Source organism: Suricata suricatta, chromosome 4 (genome assembly GCF_006229205.1).
Source record: "Suricata suricatta isolate VVHF042 chromosome 4, meerkat_22Aug2017_6uvM2_HiC, whole genome shotgun sequence".
In the NCBI taxonomy this organism is placed as follows: domain Eukaryota; kingdom Metazoa; phylum Chordata; class Mammalia; order Carnivora; family Herpestidae; genus Suricata; species Suricata suricatta.
The window spans coordinates 22,947,287-22,957,580 of NC_043703.1; the positions used below are offsets into that span (position 1 = coordinate 22,947,287).

The 10,294-nt window shown below is 34.4% G+C and overlaps 1 long non-coding RNA gene across 1 annotated transcript in view; it reads right to left on the reverse strand.

Annotated features, from left to right (window-relative positions):
* LOC115290468 overlaps window positions 1-10,294 on the reverse strand; it is a 66,118-nt gene that overhangs the window by 22,850 nt on the left and 32,974 nt on the right. The window contains exon 4 of the long non-coding RNA XR_003908118.1: window positions 3,404-3,453. This is a non-coding gene — a long non-coding RNA (uncharacterized LOC115290468). The remainder of the gene's footprint in view (window positions 1-3,403; window positions 3,454-10,294) is intronic.

Consider the following 10,294-nt stretch of genomic DNA (forward strand, 5'->3'; position numbering starts at 1 on the left):
AGGAAAAAAATAAAAAAATAAAAAATAAAATTAATATATTTGATAAAAAGATTACCCTCTACAGGGGTGATGTTTTGTTATTATAATATTTTATAAATGAGTCTTACTATCTTGTTTAAGGTATTTTCCTTTATTTCTAAGACTCAGTTTTCAAACCCAGGGTGTTCACACTAAAATCTTCTCTTTACCATATAAATGCACAATATTTTCTAATCACCAGTCTTCCCTCATAGAAGGGTTTATGAATTCTTATAGCTATGTGAAGACTAATGTTAAAGTTATATTCTTTGTAAATTTTTTTGGCTCTGGCTTATCCCTAGGATTCAGATTGTCTCTGAATATCTGCAGTTACCAGAAAACACTGTATCTCAAACAGAAATGTATAATTTTTATTATGCCAAGGTTTGTGTCACAGCTGCTCTTCTGAGACCATTGCCGAGCCTCAGCTTTTTGCTTAGCTTCCTTGTTTCCTGCATAATAACATGTCATGTGTAATTTCCCTTAGAACTTCTTTTTTACCATCTCTTTGACAATTTCTCATATGTTTCTCTGTGATATTTTATTACTTTCATCCACAAAGCAAACATGGCTCTCCTGCTCATGTAGAGCAAGACCTAGAAAGTCGTGTTGCTATGGACTGAATCTTTGTGTCCTTCTAAAATTCCTATGTTGAAATTGTAATGTCCAAAATGATGGTTGCAAGGTGATAAAGTCACAAGGGTAGAACCTTCAGGAATGATCAATGCCCTTCAAGACAGCTCCCTTGTTCCTTCTGCTATACTGTAGGAAGTATGACACCCCACAGAGGGTCCTCATCTTACCAAACTGGCAAGGGTGTCAGCTCCTAGAACTGTGTGAAACACATTTCTATTGTTAGTAAGCTATTCAGCCTATGGAAATACTGTTATAGCTGCCTAAATGGACTAAGATACAGTTGGTAATAGAATCAGAGACCTTTTGGTAATTCTGTGGCTTCTCAAATGACACCTGTTGATGCCCTGAGCAAAGAGTAATAAGCATGGAGAACAATTATTCATCTATATGTATCTATTCAGTCTCTTCAGTGATTTTTGATATTAGCCATTTTTATTAATATCTTCTTGAAAAACCAGGATATCCCTCAGTGTATGGAATCTAGGTCTAAGAACTGGGCCTCATCTAGAAATTGGACAATAATGCCACTTTTCTGGGAGTAGCTTCCCTCAGCCTCCTCCACATCCAGTGTTAATTTTGTTTAGATTGTATAAATTAAGCAATTTTCATGTTTTGGTAGTTCAGACTCCTCTTAGATGCTAGGGCAAACTTGCTGCCCATTACAATAATTAAAGACATCTTAATTTTTACTTAAATGCTACCTGGCTTCTGTTTTGCAATTCCATTAGCCCTAATACTAAAAGGGTACTAGGTTACCACAACATCTCTTGCCATTAGTCCTTCCTATAAAAGACAGCCATCACTGAACTTCTCAGAGATGATGGTGACCCTCCTACTGGTACATCTTATAATGTTTTGGAAAATGTATCTTTCCACAGAATATAGTCAGCAGATAGCCTTTCTGAATATAGAACATCACTCTAGTATGTACATTTCTCCAAGCGATATAATCTTTTCTATGGAAAATTCTTATGTTTATACTTCAGTTTGTGTATACTTCTGTTTGTGGGTTTTTCCAATCTTCGAAAAGCCACTTGGGTTTAGCATTACCTCTCAGGATATTGCCAGCTTTTATATTGATTTAAAGGAGAGTACTCCCATATGGATAAACTCTATTGGTCAAATTTATCATCTGTTCTTCTTGATCATGAATCTTAACACCCAGCCCTATCACATATCCTCTTGGCTTTCTGCAAGTTAGTATGTTTCCTCAGTCATTCAGGACCTTTGGAATATACTTACTTTCTCTTTTACTAGGCCAAGTACTTCCAAAACAGGATTATGTTGTGATATAATTTACTGTCCAGCAGGAATGATAAAGGAGTTCTGGAGGAGGTTGAGTGCTGCCTTGAACATAAGACTTCTACATTGCTTTCAAACATAAAGGGAGAGAGTGTTTCTAAATTCTTATGGGAAGGAGTAGACACTGATACAAATCCAGAGGAAGTGCCAGGAGTTAACAAATTCCTGATCCCAATTCTCAAGGTTCCACTCTTTCTCAATAAATACAATATTTATTTGTTTTTTAACTCCAGCAAGTCTGAAACACCAATGTCAGTGACATGATGTCTCTCATCTATCTATCTATCTATCTATCTATCTATCTATCTATCTACCTACATACCTACCTACCTATCTGACTTTGACATAATTAGAAGCAACTATCAGACACTGTAAATAGATTTAAGAATAAAAAAATGTTATTTGTAGGGAATAGCTTTTAAATAATGGGCTCCTACCACTAACATAAAATAGGTGTTTCAACAAAATTAAAATTATTGACTATTATTTTTACTTGTGTTTATTGGGGTTTTTGTCCACATGAATTCATTCATTTTCATTTTTAAAAGAGTTGATTTTAATGATTAAAAAACAAAAATGTATCAAATTGTATTCATTTTAAGTTTACGCTTTCTGGTACTATATTAATGTTAGAATGCATGGTAATAAGGGATTATATAAACCGTAATAGGGAAAACATTAAAAAGAAAATGAACAATATGTAACTCTTAAATTTTTCAAACCCACAGTACACATACAATATTTCAAAACTAGTCAACAAACTATATAAACCAAACTATATAACAAAAATCAACAAACCATATAAATCAGATATAGAGGCAGACATGCCTATCCATAAAGCTTTCCCTAATAGAATCCATATACTTCAAGATCTCACAATGAAGAATAAGTCTGCATATCGTAGTGGGTGTGTTCCGGATGTTAAGTGCTACAGAGGAGATTCCAGAGCTTCAAATCATCTAATTATGCATCTAATTAAGCCCTGCAAATCATCTAATTATGCATGTGAACTGGAGCAATTTACTCATGCTCTCTACGCCCCAGTTTCTATAGCTGTTAAAAGGGTTACGGGCACATGGATGGCTTAGCTGGTTAAGTGTCCGGCTCAGGTGATGATCTCATGGTTCGTGGGTTCAAGCCCTTTATCAGGCTCCATGTTGGTAGTGTGGAGCCTGCTTGGGATTCTCTCTCTCTCTCTCTCTCTCTCTCTCTCTCTCTAAGTAAATAGATAAAACTTGAAACATTTTTTAAAAAGGTTAATAATGGTATCCACAACTTAGTGAGTGTCTAATAGGATGTGAATAGTTTTGTAGAACATTCTTAGAAAAAAGATCTAAGGTAGGGCTCAATAAAATGCACAAATAACAAAAAGTTTATCTAGAGAATGCTCAGGTGGGTGGTATAGATTACAAGGGAAATAATTTTGTAAGATGATCCATGTTTTTACCTGAACTTTCATGGTTCTCCCTGGCATTTAGCAGGTCACAGTAGTACTACCTGTCATAAGGAATGTATGGTTAGAAGCCATGGAGAACCTTTGATACAACTCAACTTTTCTCTACTTTTGACTAAATAGCACATGATATGGATAAGTAGTTCCTGCTTAAACTGTTGGATACTGTGAAAAGGATACAATATGGGGAAGAAAGGAAAATGTAGGAACTGTAATTTATAAGAAGCTTTTTCAAGTAGACAGTTTTGAATTTAAAATAAAAGGAAGAATATTTGTATCCTTGTTATAAAGGGGAAATGTAACATTAGTAAGAATAAGGAAACTATATAGAAATATTATATAATATTTTTAATCTAAAAAGAGCCACGAAACATAAACAACGAAGAACAGGAGCTGAATCTCAATTTATTTGGTTTATTCTCCTCAGAATCTCCATAAAGAACCAGTGGGATTCAAAGTAGGACAAATCTACCCTTAATGATATCTGTGCTCAGACATATTTATAGACCAGTGAGATGGGGAATATAAAATCAAATCTTTTATTTTCTACACATTTAATTCCTACGGGCAAAGCAAATAAGTAATTTGTTACTTGCTAATTTACTCTTTGTGCATAAACAATAACAATAAATGTCATGCTGCTCACTAAATATCCCCCCTCTCCTTGCTTTTACTTCTCAGTCCCTCACATCTACCCAAGGACATGGTTGCACTGATTCTCTCTCTTTCCTCTATTAGAAATTCCCTCTTTTGTGTTATTCAAATCAGTGTATAAATAAGTTCTTTCTTTTATCTTAAAAATTCCCTTTTGATCCCATTTCTAATCTAAATTCTGCTCCATTTATTTACTCTTTACAGGAAAGGCTCTTGAAAGTGTAGATAATTGTTGGCTTCATAATGACCCCTTGCCCTGGTTTTAGTCCACAAACTCCACTAAACCTCCTCTTTTTAAAGTCACCAATGACCTTCATGTTGTCAGTTTCAACAGTCAAACTGCAGTAATCTCACTTTGGCTAGTTTGGAGCATTTCATTCAGCATATCACTCTATTTTTTTTTTTTTTTTGAGATACTTTTTTCACCTGCACTGTTGAATATAACTCTCATTAATAAACTTAGGAGTTTCAATCTTTTCACATGATTATTTTTATTATCGTTTGTCACTCTCTAAAGTATCTCACATAGCCTGATAATTTACTCACCTTCTTTCTAAATGCTAATTCCTGGATTTGTATTTTATGTAGTTCTCTCTTGACCTTGAGTTCCAAATATCCTATGCCAATTTGACTTTTCCACCTTTATATCTGATAGTAATTGCAAACTTTGTACATGAAAAATGAAGTCCTTACTCCATATTTATTCTTTCTGAAATCTCTCTCATTTCAGTAAATGCCAAATCTATTTTTTCATTTGCTCAGCCCTAAGTCCATATAGATTCCAGTGCTTTTTTTTCTCTCTCTCTCTTTCCTTTCTTAACTCCATATATGACCTTTCTGCCAATGATGTCAGCTTTGCCTTGATAGCACATATCACCACTCCCAGTCACCACCCTGTTCTCAAAGTCAACCATCTCTCCCCTTGAGTATGATCACATCCTCCTTTACATTTTAATAGCCGCTTCATGGGTACTGTCTTAAGAGACTGAACAAATGCCCTTGTGACCTTCCAACCAAGTGATTCTGGTAAACAATTTTAGTCATGCCTCTGTTGAGCACCTACCACCAATGATTTCACTTCTTGCTCAGAATGAAGCTCAAAGCCTTTAGTGAATGAGTTACATGGCCCTGCCAAAACAGATTTTCCTTCAATTGTTTCATGACATCTCCTACTTGGCCTCACATTTTTTCCTCCCATACTCAACTCCAGTCACACTGAACCACTGCTGTCCCTTGCATATGCCAAACACAGTCCCATATGTAGACATTTGAAAAGGCGTTCCTTCTAAAAGTTTTCCCCTAGATACTTCCATAATTAGTTAATTCATTTATTTTATCTTTTCCCCCCATAAATGACTTTTTTATGAGGTAAGATCAATGCATCAACTAGCCCAATAGGTACAATACTTAGAGCACTAAATACATTTAAGGTCTCAAGAATATTTTTTAAATTATTTGTTTATTTGTTTGTTTAGCGAGACAGAGAATTCATGCTTGGGGGCTGAAAGGGAGAGAGAGCATCCTAAAGAGCACGCTGGGTGGGAATGGCGGGGGGTGGGTGGGAAGGGGCTCCATCTCACAACCATTAGATCATGACCTAAATCAAGAGTTGGACGTTCAACCAACTGAGGCACCTAGGCACCTTGGGAATAATCTACTTCTTAAATTCTTTCCAATATAATATTTTCTTCTCACTTGACAGAAATTTGCAATATTCTTGACACCTTTTTTTAACAGCAAGATCATTGTTTGAAAGTTTTTCTTTTTTGATGAAAAGGAATGGATATTTCAGAAATATACATCTTGATAAGAATTTAATTAGAAATTTAAGGTTTTGCCACTAAATTTAATTGTTATATTGTGTCAACAGCAATGTTTCTGTAAAGCACTAACTTTAAGGCCAATGTTATTGATGTCACATAAAAAATTTTTCTGCATTGAATTTTGGTTGTTTACCATTGTTTTGGTGTCTTGCTACATGAAAAATATATTCCAACTGAGTTTCAAGTATCTGCTGAGTAGAATGTGAACCACAAAACCACAGAATGTGTTTTTCATAATACAAAAATGTGTCCCAATGTCAACTAAAGGAATGAGTTTTGATGAGTAGGCTAGTACTTTTTTTACATTTGGAATTTGTTTCTGTAGCACAGCAAACTGCAATGACATTCTTGAATAATAATTAAAAATTCTAACCTCTAAGTATCTACTCACGAATTTCTGCTGAATCATCAGAATCAAAGATATGTGGAACTCTCATGCTATATCCAGTTCACCGGTCTCCTACTTGTATTGTAGCCAGTGGTGCCCTCTCAGGCTGTGACCTTTATCTTCCTGCCCTCATAACCACTCTCCATTTTGTTGACATTGGCATCTTCTACATTCTTGTGCTGCAGGGTTTTTCTAGCTTAAAATTCTAGTTCATTACACAAAATTTAATGTATGATATGGTCTAAGAGTTTAATTATGTCTCAGTATGTCAATATTTAAGGACTTCTTTGATTCAAAATTAAAGTTTGAGTAACAACTTCTAGAGGCTAAGAAGACAAAAAATAACTTCAATGGGGAAGTAATTCACTATTCATATCATACAATTTTATCTAAAACATATGAAGTCCTTCTTTATATATACATGCAAGTATCATATAAGATATTTTGGTAAAATTTGAAATGCCCTATATCTGTAATACAATTTAACTTTAGTAGTGTATACATACATATACTTTCTTTGTTAGGACATATGATCTATATCTGCCTTTAAATAGCATGAATCATAATCTTTCATTGAACTGATCAGAGTTATTAATTTAGGGATATTACTTTCAATGTAATATTTCACCTTCATTGGTGAGGTTGTCTGAGAATATTCATTACATAAAATAGAGAAGATTTATGATCTGATTCTCCCTCGAAAATACAACATTTCTGAGAAATTTAATAAATGGGGATAACATGACTATGCTTCATAATTATAAAATTTAAATATTATATTTGCATATTATATTCCAATGATAATATTTTCATAAGATTCCTCTTCTCAGGTTAAAATCTCTTGCTAGAATTATAGGCATTAAATTAAGACACAAGGAAGAAGTGCTACAGTATTGAGATAGAGGACCTCAAAGTTGTTTGAGGTTAGGACTTATTTCTAGCAGAGACTTTATAATTACTATATCATTAATTATCAATTTACCATCTTTATATATATGTATATTCAGATATATGCATATAAATATATACTTACAGCACATAATGATATTTGTATGTATAATGTATGTATATAGACATACATATATATGTGTCTGTGTGTGCATGCTTATATACATATATACAGAGAGAGAATTTTTATACTGACTCATTCAAGAAACTATTGTAAATTTAAACTTCTTGGACTATAAGCATAAGCTATAGTGAATAAAATGTGTCAATTCCTCAGAATAAAAACTTTGCATCTAGAAGTAACCAAAGGCTCTTGTCAGGACTGGATAACCTGTGTTCTATTTATCAATTACCTCTATAGTCCATTATTTGGATGAAAGTGCAGAACAAGAGGATTTGTAAAAGTATAGGTCATATATTTACCAGCATCCTTACTCTTAATCAAATTATAACAATGATGTTCACCATTTAAATCTGCTTAACTTTTAAAATGAATTTGAAAGTGTGCATGGTATGATCGCAATTCTTTTGTATTTATGGAGGGCTGTTTTATGACCCAGTATGTGATCAATCTTGGAGAAATCAACCACAGGAAGAAGTCTGGGAAACTTCCAAAAATGTGGAGGTTAAAAACTACCCTACTGACGAATGACTGGGAGAACCAGGCAATTAGAGAGGAAATTAAAAAAATATATGGAAACAAATGAAAATGAAAATACAGCAATCCAAACTCTCTGGGAAGCAGCAAAGGCAGTCTTAAGCGGAAAGTTCATTGCAATCCAGGCCTATTTCAACAAACTAGAAAAAACACAAACTCAAAACCTAACAGTGCACCTAAGGAAACAAGAAAGGAAGCAGCAAGAGCACCTCAAGCCCAGCAAAAGAAGAGAAATAATAAAGATCACGGCAGAATTAAATAAGATAGAATCCAAAAAAACAATTGAACAGATCAATGAATCCAAGAGTTGGTTTTTTGAAAAAATAAACAAAATTGATAAACCTCAAGCAAGGCTCCTCAGAAAGAAAAGAGAGAACACTAAAATAGACAAAACCATGAAGGAAAATGGATCTATTACAACAGATCCCTCAGAAATACAAGCAACCATTAGAGATTACTATGAACAATTATATTCCAACAAACTAGACAATCTAGAAGAAATGGACAAATTCCTAAATGCGCATCCACTACAAAAATTTAAACAGGAATAAATAGAAAATCTGAACAGATCCATAACCAGTGAAGAAATCAAATCAGTTACCAAAAATCTCCCAACGAATAAAATCCCAGGGCTGGATGGATTTCCAGGGGAATTCTACCAGACATTTAAAGCAGAGTTAACACCGATGCTTCTCAAGTTATTCCAAAAAATAGAAACGGAAGGAAGACCACCAGACTCATTCTATGAAGAATATATCACTTTGATTCCTAAGCCAGAAAGAGACCCAACAAAAAAGGAGAACTACAGGCCAATACCCTTAATTAATACGGATGCAAAAATACTCAACAAGATACTAGCAAATCAAATTCAATAGCATATAAAAAATTACCCATTATGATCAAGTGGGATTCATTCCTGGTTTACATGGCTGGTTCAATATTCACAAATCCATCAATGTGATACATCACATTAACAAAAGAAAAGAAAAAAATATGGTTTTCTCAATAGATGCAGAAAAAGCATTTGACAAAATACAACATCCCTTCTTAATAAAAACCCTCAATAAAGTCGGGATAGAAGGAGCTTACTTAAACATCAAAAAAGCCATTCATGAAAAGCCCACAGTTAATGTTATCCTCAATGGGGAAAAACTGAGAGTTTTCCCCCTGAAATCAGGGACATGACAGGGATGTCCACTCTCACCACTGTTGTTTAAAATAGTGTTGGAAGTGCTAGCATCAGCAATCAGACAACAAAAGGAAATAAAAGACATCAGATCGGCAAAGAAGTCAAACTTTAACTTTTTGCAGATGACATGATACTCTACATGGAAAACCCAATCGACTCTACCAGAAGCCTTCTAGAACTGATCAATGAATTCATAATATTTCAGAGTACAAAATCAACGTACAGAAATCGGTAGCATTCTTATACACCAAAAATAAAGCAACAGAAAGAGAAATAAAAAACTGATCCCACTCACAATTGCACAAAAAAAACCATAAAATACTTAGGAATAAATCTAACCAAAGATGTAAAAAACCTGTATGCTGAAAACTATAGAAGACTTATGAAAGAAATTGAAGAAGACACCAAGAAATGGAAAAACATTCTGTGCTCATGGATCGGAAGAATAAATATTGTGAAAATGACTTTATTACCCAAAGCAATTTACACATTCAATGCAATTCCCATCAAAGTAGCACCACCATTCTTCTCAAAGCTAGAACAAACTATCTTAAAATTTGTATGGAACCACAAAAAACCCAGAATAGCCAAAGTAATATTGAAGAAGAAAACCAAAATGGGAGACATCACAATCCCAGACTTTAGCCTCTACTACAAAGCTGTCATCATCAAGACAGTATGGTACTGGCACAAAAACAGACACATGGACCAATGGAATAGAATAGAGAGCCCAGAACTGGACCCACAAGTGTATGGCCGATTAATCTGTGACAAAAAAGGAAAAAGTATCCAATGGAAAAAGACAGCCTCTTCAACAGGTGGTGTTGGGAGAGCTAGACAGCAACATGTATGTAGAAGAATGAAATTAGACCACTTTCTTACACCATTAACAAAAATAAACTCAAAATGGATAAAGGACCAGAATGCGAGACAGGAAACCATCAAAACCCTAGAGGAGAAAGCATGAAATAGCCTCCTTGACCTCAATTGCAGCAATTTCCTCCCCAACACATCCCCAAAGGCAAGGGAATCAAGAACAAAAATGAACTATTGGGACCTCATCAAGATAAAAAGCTTCTGCACTGCAAAGGAAACAATAAAAGTAAACTAATAGGCAACCAACAGAATGGGAAAAGATAGTGGCAAATGGCATATCAGATAAAGGGCTAGTATCCAAAATCTATAGGGAACTCACTAAACTCCATACCCAAAAAACAAATAATCC